The sequence below is a fragment of the Danio rerio genome, chromosome 5 (assembly GCF_049306965.1).
Source record: "Danio rerio strain Tuebingen ecotype United States chromosome 5, GRCz12tu, whole genome shotgun sequence".
Classification (NCBI taxonomy): Eukaryota; Metazoa; Chordata; class Actinopteri; order Cypriniformes; family Danionidae; genus Danio; species Danio rerio.
The window spans coordinates 12,979,386-12,997,890 of NC_133180.1; the positions used below are offsets into that span (position 1 = coordinate 12,979,386).

Sequence of the window (18,505 nt, forward strand, 5' to 3'; positions counted from 1 at the left end):
AATAACAACAGATGTTAATAAAAATGATAATAATAAATAATAATAAAAATAACAATAAAAATGATCAGAGATAATTAATACAAGTTAGAGAAAGTTAATGGTAGATAGCAAATAATGGGTGATGGAAACACATTTGCTGAACAAACTCTATAGACCATTTCAATGTGGTCATGTCATTGGCCCATAAACATTTCCTGCTTGTTATTAAACTTTCATAACTGTAACAAGAGGCAATACTTAATGTTAAAACAGCTATCATAAGATCATTTATGTGGCTTTTTTTGGATTAGAAATTAAAAAATGTAAAACAAGAAATACGCAGGCACCATTGTTTTGGTTTACATCCCTCAAAATGGTCTATATAGTAGCGAACATCACACCCACATGACCAATCAGCTGCCTCTATTATGCTTGACTTGTTTACCGTTGGTTACTAGGTTACAAATACCACAGTCAGCCACTAACAAATTGATCGAATTACAATTAATTCACATTTGGGATTGTTTCTCAGATTTTTGTTTTATGTTACAATGTAAACCTGACATGTTTTTCTGAAACTTCAGAGGCTCAAAATGCACACAAAATGCCAAGTGTAAAACAACTAATTCTCTTTTGTATAAACAGAAAAAAATAACCCAATCTCACATAGTATTCTAACTATTTTACATATTTTCAGAAGTGACCAATTGATATGAATTCATATGATTTTATTCCTATTCATATTTATTTTTAATTCATATTTATTTATTCATTCATATGAAAATGTATGATTTTTAAAAGGAGGCATGTCCCTAAACTCCACCCATCATTGGGGGATGAGCAAATTGTATTAATATGCAATTATACAAATTAGCAACTAAATCAAAGTTAAGAATAGCTGTGAGATTGGTTGGAAAAAACAATCAGGGTTATGTCAAAAAATAAATTCACAGAATTTTGGTTATTTGTACATTTTAGATTACATTTGGAATCATTTTTTTAGCTTTGCAGATAACTTTCCTGCTCAAACCGCAAATTACACAATAAAAATAATTGAAAAAAAGAAGCATAATAGGAGTCCTTTACAAAATATTTGACAATCAACAATGCACCATGGCACTAATCTGATCTTACAGACAATAGATCTTGGTCATATACATCTAACCTCGCCTTTTGTTTTTTAAAGCACATGTGCAATGGTTGATGTGCACCCTTTTCTTGCATCACAAAGGACACATTCAGTAGCAACCCACATCTGCACGTCTTGCAAATACAGCGTAATTTTCTCACCGAGACCATGAAATATCACAGTGTGAGTCCTAACAGTAAGATTATGACTGGCAAATTCTTGTTGTAAACAGATCTGATGCTGTTTGCAAAAGAAGTGCATATTTTATATACATGATCAATAAATTTGGGTTTATTTCATGGAGATAGTTCACCCAAAAATTAAAATGTAATTACTAATTACTCTCCCTCAAGTGTTTAAAAACCTTAATGAGTTTCGTTCTTTTGCTAAAAAAAAAAAAAAAAAAAAAAAAAAAAAGATTTTGTCTTCCATAAAAGGAAAAAAACAAAATCATTGGTTACAGTTTTTCAGCATTCTTCAAAATATCTTTTGTGTTCAACAGAAGAAAAACAGGATTGGAACAAAAGTAAATAGTAAGTAAATGATGACAATGTTTTAAAACAGAAAAAAAAAAAAAAAAACATAATTTACTCAGCTTTCACATCACAAACCTGTCTCACAAACAACAAAGACTGCCCAGGGCTACATTTTGACAACCGAGAAATATGTGCACAGAAATATGTAATGACTGCATTTTGCATGTAAAACAAGCACTAAGAAGCGGTATCGCTGACCGCTTATCTCGGCTCATTGAAAAAAATGTTTCATTGGATTTACTAGTTGTTATTTTTTAAAGGTAAGTGGCTGCAAACGATTTATATGGGCTGAATTTGAACAAATTAAGATTTAGCTCATATAAATTGTTTGCAACCAGTTACCTCAATAATACTTTTGTAAAAACTGATAATAATTTTTTGAGTGTATGGACAGCTTTTGGTTTTTGCTTAGTCACTCAACATGTATGGTGTTGGACTTGGAAGGGAGTGCAGATTGTGACCAGTGTTCGAGTCTGGTGAAGGACGGATCCAAAAACCAGACCCCCCACAAAAAACAGGGTGAAATCTTGGTCGAAACATGGGTTGTGATGGCTTTTCTCTTCCAGTTTGCCTTAGAATACTATCGGTTGGGTTTAGGCAAGGGGGTGAGTGGGTCAGTTGATATTAAGCTGATATGACATGTCATATGCATGACAACAGGGGCACTACTAGGAAGAAGTTCGTATGATTCTAAAGGCTATTCTATTCTTTTGGTGCCCCCAGGGTTACTGTACTATTAGGGGGCCCAAACCAACCTTCTTGGTTCTCAAAAATGTAGCCCCTGCACATATCTCCAATGAGCCTGGATTGAAAGAAAATGTTTAGCGAAATGCTGGAAAATGATGACAATTAGCTTCAATATTTTTTCATATTAGAATACTAATTTTCCTATAGATGTCAACAGCTACCAGTTTCCAGCTTTCTTCAAAATATCTTATGTGTTCAAGATAAAAAAAAAGAAACTCATAAAGGTTTGAAACCACTTGAGGCTGAGTAAATATAGTGAGTAAATTTTCCTTTTTGAGTGAAAGAAACAAGCAATGTAATGTAAATAACCCTAATGGAATGGATAAAAGGAAAAACAAAGATTCCTCCCTCCACAGAATCTAAGAAACGTTCAGAAAGCTAATCAGAGTGTGATGATATTCGAAGCGTCTTATAAATGAGTGCCACGAGAGAGATGAAATGTGTGATATGCCTTTCAAACGAAGCATCAGAGGTGAAGATTGTTAATGAATTCTCTTGCTCACAGGGTTGTTTGGTCTAATTATCTGGAATGTGAATTATTTGGTAATTATCAAAGCAGCAAATCATTCGCCTACGTTGAAAATTGCATGAAAATGTGCCTCAAAGCGGGGCGCGTTGAAAAATTAACAATGCTGGTTGTTAACGACTTGTGGAATTATGAAATCAGCTGTTATGTATGGTTGAGGGTGGGTGGGTGGGTTCTTTTATGCCATAACATGATGGTAAACATGTCCCGTCATAAGTAATTAAGTGCTCTGCATTTTAATCAGATGCTTCTGTGAGGCAGGTTGACTGTGTGGTGGCTTCAGGTTATTGTTGACAACAAGCTTTTATTTAATGCTGCACAGATCAATCAGCTCATCTTCCCGCTCAGCGAACACTCACACAGTCAGAAAGAGGATCAGAACAAAGGTTAAAACTTCATACATTAAGAACAATAACAAACGTTATTACATTGCAGATTGTGTAGCAGATTATTAGTTAATGTGCTTTTAAATAGTTTGGAATTATTTTCATTATTATGCGAGTTCGTGAACGACTGATCTGTACTGGCCATTAAAGGAAAGGTTCACTCAAAAATGAAAATTACCCAATTTACTCATGTAATGTGGTTTTAAACATTGAGTTTCTTGTTGTAAACAAAAGAAGATATTTTGAAGAATATTGGTTGCTGGGATCCATCAATTTCCATAGTAGGAAAACCATTCGTCAATGGGTCCAAGCAATTGGCATCTTCTTTTGTGTTCAACAGAAAAAGAAAAAAAAATCAAACAGGTTTTGAACAAGTGACGGGTGAGTAAATGATTATTCACCCATATTAATAGGGTGTTGTCAGTGGTTGCTAGTGTGTTGCTATGTGTTTTTTTGTTTAAATTATAGGTTGTTCCTTGTAAAGTTGTTTGATTTAGTATGCTTTTAAAATGTGTACATAATATGAACAATATAATTTATAAAATAATTGAAAATTCTTAGTTCTGTTTTTAGTTGAAAATGTTCAGTATATTAAATGTACAGTTAATTAAATGCAATTACTTTTTTTAAGCCATGTAAAGTGAACTTCATTTCATCTTTCTGCATTATTTAACACTCTAAAGACGCTGAGTAAATCAACCAAATTGAGTAAAATGTGGAAAAATCCAACTGATTGGTTTAATTGAATTTCTAGGACCACATTTAACCCATTGTTTGAGTTTATCCATATTTTACCCAGTTTGGGTTGAAGCAACCCAGCATTTTTAGAGTGCACTATTATAACTTCCATTGTTGGGGAAAGTTACTCTTGAAAGTAATGCATTACAATATTAAGTTACTCCCCAAAAAGTAACCAGTTGTGTTACTTAGTTACTCGTATGGCAAGTAGTGTGTTACATTACTTTTGAGTTACTTTTTATTAGTACTGGCTCACATGGTTCAGGATTGGTAGAGCTATGCATCGATGAATTTGCTCTTCAGTGTTTGAACTCTCAGTAATGATTTTAAATCACACTGAACTGAGCTAAACTGAACTGAACTTAAACACTAAAAACTGAACTACACTATTCCAGTTACTATGAGCATTTATGTGAAGTTGCTTTGACACAATCTACATTGTAAAAGCGCTATACAAATAAAGCTGAATTGAATTGAATATTACCTGGCTGAGGCTTGATCTAACTAAATTATTTGTTTTTTTACTCTATTTTTTTATAGAGGAGTTCTGCAATCATCATCACGCTGTATAAAAAATAATATATTTTAGGATAATGTTATCTGAGAATTTTCTTACCCCAGAGCACTACATGTCGTATACAGTAATCCCTCATAAATCACGGGAGTTACATTCTAAAAATAACCCGCAATACGTGAGATCTGCAAAATATCAGCTTTATTTTTTACAATCATTATAGATGTTTTACGGCCCTAAAACCCCTTATTACACACTTTATACACTTTTCTCTCGTTTTAACACTCTCAAAGTTCAAACCTTCCTAAAAAAAAAAAAAGTCCAGTAATATAGAATGAAACCAAAGATCAAAACCATTTAATCTTCATTAATTTTTTCTGAAATGGCACCCTAGAGCCGCATACCTTCTACCCTCCTTAAGCATGTCCAGAAATTCAACTTTGTGCAATAGTTAGCATCTTCCTCTGCCTTCTGGGTGCTACCTCAGGTGCTTTTGACTCTGCAGAACGTTTCGTCGACATTGTAGGGAGAAAACTTACAAACATACAGTACACCACTTCAGTCACACTGCGAGCGGTCGAAGTCGTATGTAAATTTGGCAAGCTGAACACATTCTGTACAGTCGGAAACACAGCACGAAGGAGTTTGAGTGACAATGGTCTACAGCCAGTCAGGATGCAGAGCACAATGCGCTGTAGAAAAAAGTCAAATTGGATGAAAAAAAAAAAAAAAATCCAAGAAACTGCACGGCCGTGAAAAGAGAACAGTATTATAGGGAGGGACCACTGTATTCAGATTATTAAAAGCTAGCATTGTGTTAGCTACTTTTGCATTATTTGTTTTAAGTAAAATCACTGTCCAATGAGACAATCCCCTTTTAATTTTTTTACAATGCATTTAAAATAATTAACACACTCATTGAATATGTGATTCATTGTGACTACTTTAATTTTGTAAACAATAAGGACTACGTGATGGCCTGGGGCCAGAGTGCAAGACGCTTGGGCCAGTGTACAGACTTGTTACTGGCCCGATCGGGCCAGTGTCGTCTTGTCACAAAAGTTACTTTTGCTGCGACTGTCTGTCAATTGCGTGCAAATACAATCTTAGGGAGCTGTCACACATAGATGTTTGTTTCAGAATCTGTCACGTTTCCCCTGTTAGCGCGGTTCGTTTGGCATGTGAATCTAGCAATCGCACTCGGATCTGGGCCAAATCAATCGGTCCAAGATCGCTTGAATGAGGTGGTCTGCTCTATTGAGCGGATCGATTGTAGTAAAAAAAAAAACTAAAAAAACAATCCAACGAACTAACGACCCAGGCTTTATCATAGTGTCTTATGATTGTGCAATAGCCATATTTACAGCTATTTCAATACAGAATGATGGGTAGGGTGAGATGTTATTCCTGCCCATATATGAGCGTTTCATGTCTACTACGAAAGTAAAAGCAGTAAAAGATCCTTTTTCCATATTTTAATCTTATGTTGTATTAGGCCTGTTGTTTTGTTTATTTCTGCACTGACAGCTCGAAAGAAAGATCTACATTGATCTGCTTCATGATCTGAAGCAGTCTCCGTTTAATAGGTTCATTCAATGGATTGATTTTTACTAAACTTGACTACTGAAATGACGCTCTGTATGAGAAAGTCGGACCTCTCTGATTTTTATTTGGTGACGATGTCTGTGGGTGTTAAAAAGTGCACATTTTTGCTTATCATATTTTTTATCCACTACAGGTCAAAAGTTTGGGGTCAGTATGATTGTTAAATGTTTTAAAACAAGCTTACCAAGGCTGCATTTCTTTCATCATAAATACAGCACACATTGTAAAATTGTGAAATGTTATTGCAAAATATATTTGAAACTACATACAATAAGAAAGCAGTTATTGTAAATTTTAATAGATATTTAACAATTTAACATTTTATCAATGTCCCCATTATGAAAAGAATTATTTACTTAAAAAAAGCATATACACTATAAAATTTAGTTACATCACAATTGTTTTTTTATTAAGTTGACAGTTGTTGTTTTTTTAAAAAAAAGTTATGCTTAAATAAAAGGGTAGGTATTACAATTATGTTTGACTTTTGACACAATATTTAAAAGGCTGTGGCTAAGAAATAGCTATTAACTTATTTTTTTGGTGGGGCCAGTGAAAATTTTGGCAGGGCAAGTAAAAACCTGAACCACCAACCAGATCTGGCAAGTAGAAAAAATCCTTAGCGTTGAACCCTGTTATGACTTATTGTTTTAAAAGTAATGCATTACTTTACTACTTGTTAAAAGTATATTATTACGGAACTCGTGTTACTTGTGATCCATTACCCCCAACATTGACTACTTGTATTGTTTAAAATGTACCTCCATACACCGACTGACAACTATTTTGGAAAATGTGAATATTTACTTCAATTTTTTGGAACTTCATGTAATGGATTGGAAAAAAACTTTAATGCAATATTAATTAAAAAATTTATAAAAACAAGCAAATATAAAAATCATGAGATGTTTTAACAGACATTTTGGAAAAATATGCACAAACGTCATAAAATCTAATATACCACAGATATATACCACAAACTTAAATTTGTCTTAAAACAACTCATAATTTCTAGACTGTCTAAAGAATTTATCTGCAAGTATAGAGTGCCAACATATTAAGTACTAATTGAAATCCTTTGCTTAGCAGACACCACTTATGTTTGTTGATGACTTGGGGGAAAAAAGTTATTATAAATCATAAATAATGTATTAAACAGAGTAATGCACATCCCACTTGCTCCCCTCTTACCTCCCCTGTATGACTAATACAATCATTTATTATGCTGAAAGTTAAAGTTCAGCAGCGATGGTCTGTCCAACGGGCAGAAAATGTCACAGATCATTTTACTGTCCTGAGTGTAAAAGTAATGCAATTATGAGGGCTTGTGCGGTTGCATACCTGAAGAGCTCCTGCACAGACACTGACTCACCACAGCACACACACACACACACACACACACACACACACACACACACACACACACACACACACACACACACACACACACACACACACACACACACACACACACACACACACACACACACACACACACACACACACACACACACACACACACACACACACACACACACACACACACACACAGCTTTGTTTGGGTGAGTATGAGCATGTCTTTGTGTATGTGGTTACATTATGTAAGAGGACAAAGTTGCCTGGGCAATGAAGAAGTGTATGCAGCACAGACGACGGAAACAAATGAAGATGCACTGAAGCGGATATTAAAGTAAAGCATGTATAATTGCATAAAAAAAATCTTCACAAACAATTGTTCAGATCGACCTTCCAGCTATTTTATGGTTAGTTTGATTTTCCAGTCTAGTCTTCACCTGTTCCTTCTATACGGCTTGTTCTAATATTCGGATTTAGGGCCCTATAATACAACCTGTGCAATGTGATAGCAGGTGTGACGCAACTAAAGTCATTTATGGGTGCACAATACACACCTATAGGCAACATGTAGGCAACGCATACAGGGTCTTGAAGCAACGCACAGACATGTGAAATATAAAAAAATCTATGGATTACAATGTAAAAGATGGACAGTAATTTAATGTATGAGAATTACCTAGCTGCAGTAATGTCTGCAAATGTCTTGCAAATTCCACAATATGTAAACACATCCACCATAGAGAAAGCTCAACTAGCTTTCAACTATATGGGAGATGAGATTGGTTTATTGCACACTGAACCCAAAACATTTCTCATTAAGAAAATAGGACCACCTCTTTTAAACCATGAAAAGTGGATTTGGACCCAGCCCACAGTAAGAACAATTGCTGTTCGCTTTGGAAGCTAACATAGGGCACTTTATTAAACATTTCCAATTATTGCCAATGCTGAAAACTGTGCTTAAAATATTAAGCTGTGCTTAAATATGTTTTAAAATTTAAAAAAAAATATTTGAAACAAATCCAAGAAGTTTTTTCTTACTTCTGAAGTGGAAATTAATGCATTCCAAAGCATCTTGCATGTGAGGAATATAAGCAATTACTTTTGTAGTTGACAAAATATTTAAGCACAAGCAGGGCTTGACATTAGCACGTTGACATTAGCACGAGATGGCTTGACATTAGCACGGGCTTGACATTAGCACGAGATGTACATAATGTGTGTGCTGGCGCTCACCGGCTGTTTCATGTGCAAGCGTGTCACGTCAAGCAACTGAAGCAGAGCTTGGAAGTAAACAAACAATGGCTTATAAGCATCTTATCTAAACATTTTTACATAGTTGGCATTAAGAATGAACATAGAAATGTTATCTGACTAACATCTAGCAGCTAAATGTGTCTGGAAAAACGTTCAATGGCTTTTATCTTCATAAACAGCGCGGATGTGAATGTGTCTGAATGTTCTGATTGCCTAAAGTAGACATCTCAAGTCAGCGCGTTCATTCATTTTTAAAAAGGGCCTGTCCACACATACAACCGTTCATACACACATACAACAGAAAGGGGCTAATAACACCTGCCAACTTGCCAAATGCTGGTAGATTTCAGCTGTGTCGGGTTATACAGCTGCTCTCACTTGCCATTTTGGCTTGTTAAAAATAATTTTTAAATTGCTAGTGCTGGCCCGTCAATAAAGATTAAAATTTTAGTTTAGTTCAATATGCGTGCAAATGTAATCTTAGAATGTAGAAACAGCACGACTGATAATTGTTCACGTGAGCAAAAGCTGGTGAATACCGAATAGTGTGATCAGGTGCACAATGAGACAGACTATTCTAACTCACTGACGAGGGCTTTAGTGCTGCGCGCACAGCTGATGTGATGCTTGTGCAAAGCAACCGTGCCTGAAAATGTAAATGGTGCAATCGGTTATCTTTAAAAATAGACTGGAAAAAAAAAAAGTGCTCATGTACGCACAGTCCTGTTGCTTTCTGAGATATTTTGTAAGCAGCAGCAGTTGCTGCTTTCGCTTTAACCATTATTTAAACATATTATTAATGAGCTCAACATTAACTGTGTGCGAGCGATCATTCTTTAATTTTCACACATTTTCTTTTGTGTACAGTTATTTGTATTAATACGGTTTAATTATTTTCCTTTACAATAGCATTTCTTTAAAATTAAATTAACTTTTTATTCATATATAGTTAAATGGTGATCTGGGACCTTCAGCCAGGACAGACTACTGTGTATAGTTCTAGATATAAGTATTTATATATTTAAATATTTATATAAATATTTCTTTTTGAATGTCAATTGTTTAAGAAATTTTATGTTGAATAAAAAGTTATATTTGGCTTGTTTCTACACATTATTCAAAATTTGTGGCAAGGAAATAATTAGTTTGGTGTGGCCAGAGAGACAATAAGTAAATCCTTAATGTTGAGCCATAAAAAGTCATGTGAAATAAAAAGTAATTGCAATTCGACACGATGAAACCCAGACACATTTGCTCATCCTCATTGAGCAAGGTCTCAACATGCAAAAAAAGTGAAATGATTGAAAAGACATGTGGACATAACACAATTTAAATCAAGTGATTTTAGTATGCACAGTCAAATTTATGCATATTTTCCCAACAAAACTGTGGCTAGTAAAAATGCCAAGTGGCCAATAACGTTGAAAAACTACTAACCACAGTGGCTGATGATCAAAAAAGTTAATGTCAAGCCCTGAGTACGTCAAATCTAAACAGTGTGTTAAAAATGTTAAATGTTAAAATAGTAAACTTAACTTTACCTATTGGATTTGTCTATATTTGTATCCCTGGACCACAAAACAAATGTCTTAAACTGCACTGGTATATGTTAAAGAAAATACACTGTAAAATCAAATTTATTGATTTTGCTTTTATGCCAAAAAAATATTCAAATAAAAGATCATTTTCCATGAATATATTTTATAAATGTCCTACTGTAAAAATCAAAACTATATTAAACTGCTAAGCATTTCATTGAGACCATTTTAAAGGCAATTCTTTTTCAGTAGTTTGATTTATTTGATCCAGATTTTCAAATAGTTGTATCACTCGGCCAAATATTGTCCAATGTAAAGCTTGTTTATTCAGGTGGTGTATACATTTCAATTTCAAAAAAAGTTTACACTAATGCCTAGTTTTATGGTCCAGGGTCACATTTTACCAAATATAGGGCTAAAACAACCCAGAGGATTTTGGAATGCAGAATATATGCATTTAAAAATAAATAGCTTTTTGATTAAAGGTTTGAAAGTGGTTTTTAACAATGCTTATTTTTTTTTATTATTATGTGGAAAATTTAGTGTGTAAAAAACTTCAGAGTCATGGCTGCTAAAAATATTCACCTCTGCTTCAGGGCTTCAGTCACACCAATGGTTGATGCTAGTGAGGCTGTTTTAGACCAATCAGAGACAAGCATTGCATCATCTGGAAATGTTTACAAAGGATTAGCTCATAACACAATTATTTTTGCAGATTTAACTGAGAAATTAAAATGTAAAAAAAAAAAAAAAAAAAAAATTGCACACTTCACCTTCAACAAGGCATGAAAATCTCTAGGATGGTTGATGGCTGGCATGCATGATATGGAGAAACCTCTTTCTGAAGCCTAAAACAAAATCTAACTCTGCATAGACCAGTGAATCCAAGGCCTAAGTTTACTGAACTAAGTTCATCCATCACAAGGGCCACAGGAATCAGCGGCAGGACGTCACGTGACTGATGAGGTAAGAACTCTTTCCAGGACTTGACTGGATGTAGTAATGCTGTCCAGATGATCTAATGAGAAAGAAAGGCCTTCTGAAGAACAGGAATCCATCACTGTCACAGCCTATGGAAAGCAAAACAAAGAGTTAAACCAGCATGTTTCCTATCCTTTCCATCGGTTAAACATTTAAAAACAGGCATAAAAAATTCCCTGAAGTTCATTAAAGGACAGCAATTTGTTTGTGTGATGTAATTTCAACTGTCGAAGCTCCTCCCATTTTTAAAATTTACACAACACCTCGTCCAGTCAGAGTAATTGAGTTAAACCCCATCAGACTCATGACATTGCAGTTTGATGAATAATTTCTCCACATTAAAATACACCATTAGAGGAACTCTACGCTTTTTGGGGGAGAAATAGGCTCATTTTACACTCCCCTAAAGTTAAACAGATGAGTTTTACCATTTTTGAATTCCTCAGCTGATCTCTGCGTCTGGCAGTAGAACTTTTTGTTAGCTTAGCATAATTCATTGAATCCAATTAGACCATTAGCATACCGCTTAAGAGTATAATGACATTTCCAGTTAATTAATTAATTTTAGGGATGTTCTGATCAGGATTTTTGCAGTCGATACCTGTATTAAGTACCAATTCCTTGTCATTGTGATCGGCCGATAAAGAGTACCGATTTCACTGCTCAAGCTTTGTAATGCCTAATGCACATTTTCCCTCCAAGTATGATACTCAAGTAAAGATCTCTCCTTACCTAAGAGAACAAATAAAGGATGTTGCATATAATCCTATGAACACATCTCATAACCATTTAGTGTGAACTTTAGCAGGTTTACAGAAAATAATAAAAAGCAAATAGGCTGATAAGCTACTGTTTTTTGCAATAACTAGGCATATATTAAAGTTAGAGTATTAAATAAGTAAAACTATTTATTTTAATAATACTTCTTGCCATGTTGCAGTATAATTAAAAACACAGATCTCTTACTTCTTCAAGTATTCAAATATTTGCTCATCTACTCTTGATAGCAACTCTATGATTGCAGCTCCGCATAGATGCAGCAGCTCAATGATAGAGTGGGGATTTTCTTTACTGCTTCATTCATTTTATCTAACAAATATAATCCTTAGAACATCCCTGTGACTTTTGCGATCTGCTCCCTTGCTCATTCACTTTCGTCGCCTGAGTTTTGGGTATTTTATCTAATTCATAGGAGTCATGGTGCCACTATTGGTGCCTATGCTGGAGAATCGCAAAGCTTCCGGTAAAGGCCATATGGTTGGATGAGACCATATACAGCGGTGATTGCTCCGCTCATGTCACAGCAGCTCAAAACACTGGACATACAATGCTTGCATTAGCAACAAGGAGACCATCACTTATACGAGTCGCACCAATAGACTATATTATTTAACTACTGTGAGGTGAGCACAGTGATCACTCATGCCCCCACGCATCATTTACCTCTACATGTGTTGTAACACTTTCTTTGTGTGTAAACTCGTAAACAAACCCTTGCGATCAGTTCCTGAGATCAGCCAGATTGACGACTACCGATCAATCAGACTGGCCGAAAGATCAGAACATCCCTAAATAATTAACTTATTTATTGCCACATCAGCAACGTATGGCTATTTTATGGCAAAAAAAAATTATATACAACAATTACATGACAAAAACAAATTCTTATTACGATAAAAAGTTACGTAGACAAACATATAAATAGAAATAAATAAATAAAATTCACAAAAATATATACAATCAAAGTTAAATATGATTTTCAGTAAAATTTTTGATGAATAATTTACGATTCTTTGTAGTGGTACCTTTTTAAAAATGTCCATTAAAAACGTTGTTTAATGGTATTCAGACTTTCCCCATTCCAATAAAATATGTTTCATGGTAAGAGCAGCTTGGCAGTAATTACATTTAGACGGTGCCTCGTTATTTAGTTTATACAAATTAGCCAACCTAGAATATCCTATTTGACATCTAGTATAGACAGTTCGTTCATACAATCCCATTTAAAGCTTGACTATTCATAGTTACATCATGTACATTACCAAGACTGATGGAAAACAAAAACTTGCTATTGTCTAGGCCAGAGATCTCTTTGACCTTTCATTTGGCCCACCATCTCATCTGACAAACTTTTTTTAGGTTGTTTGTTTTATTGCTGAGCTACAAAAAAGCAAACTGAAATTATTTGTTTCAATTAAAAGCTGTAAATGAATCAGATTTTTAAAAATATAGTGATTCGACAGACAGAGGACTATGCAAAAGACATTGGCAAGCAAATCAAGGCAAAAACTAAAGAACCTAATGTTATAAATGAGAGTTTTTACTGTTTTGTTTTTGTTTATAGTAAAATAATAGTTTTTACTGTATTGTTTATTATAAATAATAGTTTTTACTGTATTGTTTGTTTATTGTTGTTTTAGTTTATTATAAAATTTAAAAATATATATACTGTATTAATTAATATAAAGAAATGTGTTCTAGTTATTTTAAAATGTTATTAAATTAGGAAATTGTCTATGGTAACTATATTTACCTTCAGATTGTTTTTACTGCATGGTTTCAGTTTATTATTGTTTTTATTATAAAATGATTTTTACTGTATTATTTTAGTTTATTTTTGTTTTTGTTTATTATAAAACAATTTCTACTGTATTTTAGTTTGTTTTTCTTTATTATAATTTTTAAAGTGTATTGTTTTTGTTTATTATAAAATGTAAAAAATATATACTGAATTAATATAAAAGAAAATATTTCTAGTTATTTTAAAATATTATTAAATTGGGAAATAACCTATGTTAACTATATTTACTGAAAGGTTGGACAACCCTATTCTAGGCCCATAAGCAATAGGTTTACACACTATTTTAAGTCAAATCAACTAATTGCTTTAAAAGCAATGGGTTTACTCACTTTAAAAAAAAAAAAAAGTTAAGTCAACTACTCACTTTTGACAGCACTGCTAAATATTGGCTCTAATATTGTTTGACCAGTAAAGTTATTTTCCACATCAGCAAAGCATAGTGTGGATTGTGCAGTTGCAAGGATTCGATGCACAGGATTTGTGTCTGTATTAGAGCACGTTTATGGCCTCTAACCTAAAAATATGTACTAAAAAAAATGAGCAAGACAAAACATTAAGAGCCTGCGTCAGCATTAACGTTGTCAATGTTAGTGAACCTTCAGCCGGCTATGCAGTACAGTATTAGCACTGTTTTATCACTCATCTTTAAATCTAACCTTTTCTCTTTCTCTCTCAGCTCTCTTGTTTTTTTGGCTCGGGTTCGTGACTAATCAGCACAGGCTCAGTGAAGTGTGTGGGTGTCTTCAGTGTGGTAAAGAAAAACTCTGCTCTTCTGCACATAGCGCTTTTAAACTCGAGATCTGAAGCATGAAATTTGGTCAGAAAGTCCTCCCATGTAGAAAAGGCACATATTGATACAGTACCTGTGACTGGACACCCGTTTGATTGGATTGAGCATGCTCATTTCACAGAACCAGAGGCCACAAATCCAGACTTAAGAGTGAGTGTGGCAGAAACAAGGTTTGGAAATTTGGTTTACCTTCAGGCCTGGTTTGTGCATTCAGTTCATTCAGAACGACAGACTCATTATGGGTGAGAGAAATTATGTGGAGGTAAAAAGGGGAAGCAGACAATGAAAGGTTCAAAGCGTTGTAACAGAAGGTCAAGTTCCACACGTCAGACACTGGACAAAACACAAAATGATTTCTTTTTTACAAAACTCAGTGAGCCGCTTTGCTTTTTGTGCACTGCCAACTACATTGACAGAATATTATATTATATTTTCCATTTTATGTAAGCACTTTTCTATTGATGAATAAAAAGCTGCGCCTTTAGTTAAGACTTTTGTTCACAGAACAAAAGAAAACTTGCAATTACAAAAAAAGTCACATCTGGCTTCATTATTCCATGGTGAAAAAAAACAAAACAATAATTAATAAGAATAATGCACTAATTTTAATAAAGCACAATTAAAACTTATAAATTAGTTTTTGTTAATTGAAATTGAGAAATATTAACTTATATTTATAATATATATAAAATATACTTATATATATATTTTTTTTTTGTGACAAAATTGAAATGAGAAGCTCATAATTAGAGGATGCAAACAGAATTGCTAAATGAGTTACAGTTAAGAGATATACGTAAACCCACAATTTTGTTTAAACTAATTAATTTTAAAAAAGTGAGATGCTTACCAACAAGACATGAAACTGAATTCTGGGCCTTAAAAATCTAAATTGTGACCAGCAAATTGCAATCTAAATTTAGATTTATCACTTGGTAAAAAAAAAAGAAAAGGAAAAAAAAAAGCAAGGAGAAAATCCAAAAGAGAGAAATTCCAAAATAAAAAATAAAACAAAAAGTTGATATTTTGCAAATATAAGATATTAACCTAAACATAAGAGTCAGAATTACCTTTTTCCAAAATGGCAGAAAAAATAGGATGCAAAACCCCTGCCAAATTCTGAGCTCATAAATGCAATTGAGGCATGAAAATTGATAACTGAGAAAAAAGTAAAATCATGATAAAACTTGCAATTATGAGTATATAACTTTATAAAATACACCTTCAGCTGTTTATTTCCTCACTTTAATCAAAACTCAGAAACATTAAAATATACATACTTATTTTTGAAAATAAAAAAAAAGTTCAAAAAAGTTGGTCAAAGTATCTTTTACCATTTGTGATTATGTCAAGCTCAGACACTATGTTCTAATCGGCTTGTAACAATGCAAAATACAAACATTATTCCTACCTTTGCAAAAAAGACCCCTTTGTAGTCGGCTCACTTGGTTTTGGAACAAATGTAAATCAAATATAATCATGCATCTACACTTAAAATAGAGCTAATTATACAAAAATGTTGCATTTATTACTGTTTTTATAATAATTTATAATAATTTATTACAAATTATTTATTTATAATTTGCATAAATTTTGCATTTCTTGATTCACAATTGTTTAATTTATTCAAGGGCGGATTTAGTGATTTGGGGACCTAAGCAATTCCAGTCTTGGGGCCCAAATGTTCAAAAATGTACCTTTTGTACTTTCCATTTATTTTTTATTATTATTTAGCAGTTTTTTTTATTATTCAATCTCCTTTTCTACATTTAAACTTAATGCAAAATAATAATAACAACATGTAAAGCACCTTGTAAATCTTCTGAAATTCGTTGTTTTCTTAAAATGAATTTACAACTAAACAATAAATTAACTATTTTGTTTTTAGAACTAAATCTTGACTGATTTGACGGCAGGACTGGACCATGATTGAAAGTGGGAGGCACGTTTGCACAGATGTAATGATGACGTTCAAATTATAGACCCTCAACGTACAAAATATGATAGAAAACAATGTTATATATAATATCATTTATACTTGGGTATTTATTTGGGGGCCCAAAGCGGCTGCTTACATTGCTTATTGGTTTAATCCACTGCTGCACTTATTTATGTAATAATGTGCATTAAGGCCGTGTTTCTCAACCATGTTCCTGGAGGACCACCAACACTGCTTGTTTTGGGTGTCTCCCTTGTCTGTCACACCCATTACAGCCTTTTCAGTCTCTGTTAATGAGCTGATTATCTAATTTAGGCGTGTTTGGTTAAGGTGACATGGAAAAAGTGCTGAGTTGATGGTCCTCCATGCAGGAACATTGTTGAGAAACACTGCATTAAGAGACCTTGATCTCCGTTCTGTCTACTTTTGATGTTGAAAATTCAACTCTACAGTTTAACAAAGTAACTTTTATCAACACTTTAGAGTATTATATATTGTATAAGAAATAATATAAAAATAATAAAGTCCACAAAATAACAAAAAAAAAAAACGTGCTTGCAGTTTATTTGCATTTGTTGTAACTTACAACACCAACCCAGGCAATATATCACTTCAAACTATTTAAAATGTCAATAAAAGTAACATTTTCAAACTTTTCAAGATCAAAAGGTCAAGATCCCATTAAGCAATTTAAAAGCATAAATAAATGAAGAAACTTCATGAATAGAAAATAACACTGTTAATTTACGGATATTTTTTTACAGCGAGCATACCACTTCAATCCTTCCATGTGCTCTCTCTTTCTTTGACGGTTCTTCTGATTGAATTAAGGATCCCCTGCTAATAATCCTGTGTGGTCAGGCAATTTGGTCTTTTAAGCCAGTGCTCGTGTCTTTCTAAAGCACAACACTCGTCTGTCTCTGATCAGGGAACTGAGTGAGTTTATCTGCTTGTAATTGGAGGAGCACACAGGTGCTTCTTGATGCTCTGTTTGTTCTCAGCGTTTCATCTGAGGGTTCAGTCAAACCAAGTCTTTGTATGTATTTAATGTATTTTTTTTATTTTTTTTTTATTTTGTATTTAAATACACATTAAGGTAACATCAGTGTATCAATTATACTGACTATAGTGGGTCAACTATTTTTTCGGTAACGTTAGGCTAATGTTAGTGGTGCTATGCTTAAGTGAAACAACTTCCACGTGAAAAGTGCCTGTTAAAATACAAATTATACGGCTGTTTTACTTTAATTTTAGTCTGTTTGGGGGAAACAAACACTTATTTTACAAGAAATGTTTTTTTTAACACTTACTGTGTCTTTCGGTACTCTGCCGGTTTCCACACGCTGTCGCTGACTAACGATGTGTTGCCGCATATATGCTTCAAGCCAAGGCGCGAGCTTGCCTTGACAATGGTACCAACCGTTATAGGGGAGGTCAAATGTATGTTTACACTATCTATTACTTTTTATTGTTATTATTACTTAAGTAACAGATGAGATTAAACTTTTCATCCATAATAAAAAGGCAGACCCCCCACACATCATATTTGGAATCCTTCAGCAGAGATCATCATGCGTTAATTAGGTGGATCACCCCCGCCCATTTAATTTGCCCTCTTTGTTTAAATCATCACTATTAAAAAATCTGTTTTCATTCATCCATTTTAATTCGGCTCAGTCCCTTTATTAATAAGGGATCACCACCAACAACAAATCCAGGTTTTACACAGCAGATGCCGTTTCAGCTGCAACCCTACTGATAAAATAATCCTTTTTAAATTGAATTTAATATATATATAGCCTATATACTGACTGAATTATAAAAACTATATATATATATATATATATATATATATATATATATATATATATATATATATATATATATATATATATATATATAT

At 33.5% G+C, this 18,505-nt stretch overlaps 1 long non-coding RNA gene across 2 annotated transcripts in view; it reads right to left on the bottom strand.

The window, feature by feature from the left end:
- The window catches only part of LOC141385761 (uncharacterized), a 34,968-nt gene extending 17,011 nt beyond the window's left edge, over positions 1-17,957 (bottom strand). The window contains exons 1-3 of one of the 2 annotated variants that reach the window (XR_012406737.1): positions 17,913-17,957; positions 11,085-11,381; positions 10,897-10,978 (exon numbers count right to left, since the gene is read on the bottom strand). This is a non-coding gene — a long non-coding RNA (uncharacterized lncRNA). Of the gene's footprint in view, positions 1-9,822; positions 10,979-11,084; positions 11,382-17,912 lie in introns of those variants that run through there. The other variant, XR_012406738.1, reaches the window with a different exon arrangement.
- Positions 17,958-18,505: the final 548 nt, after the last annotated feature.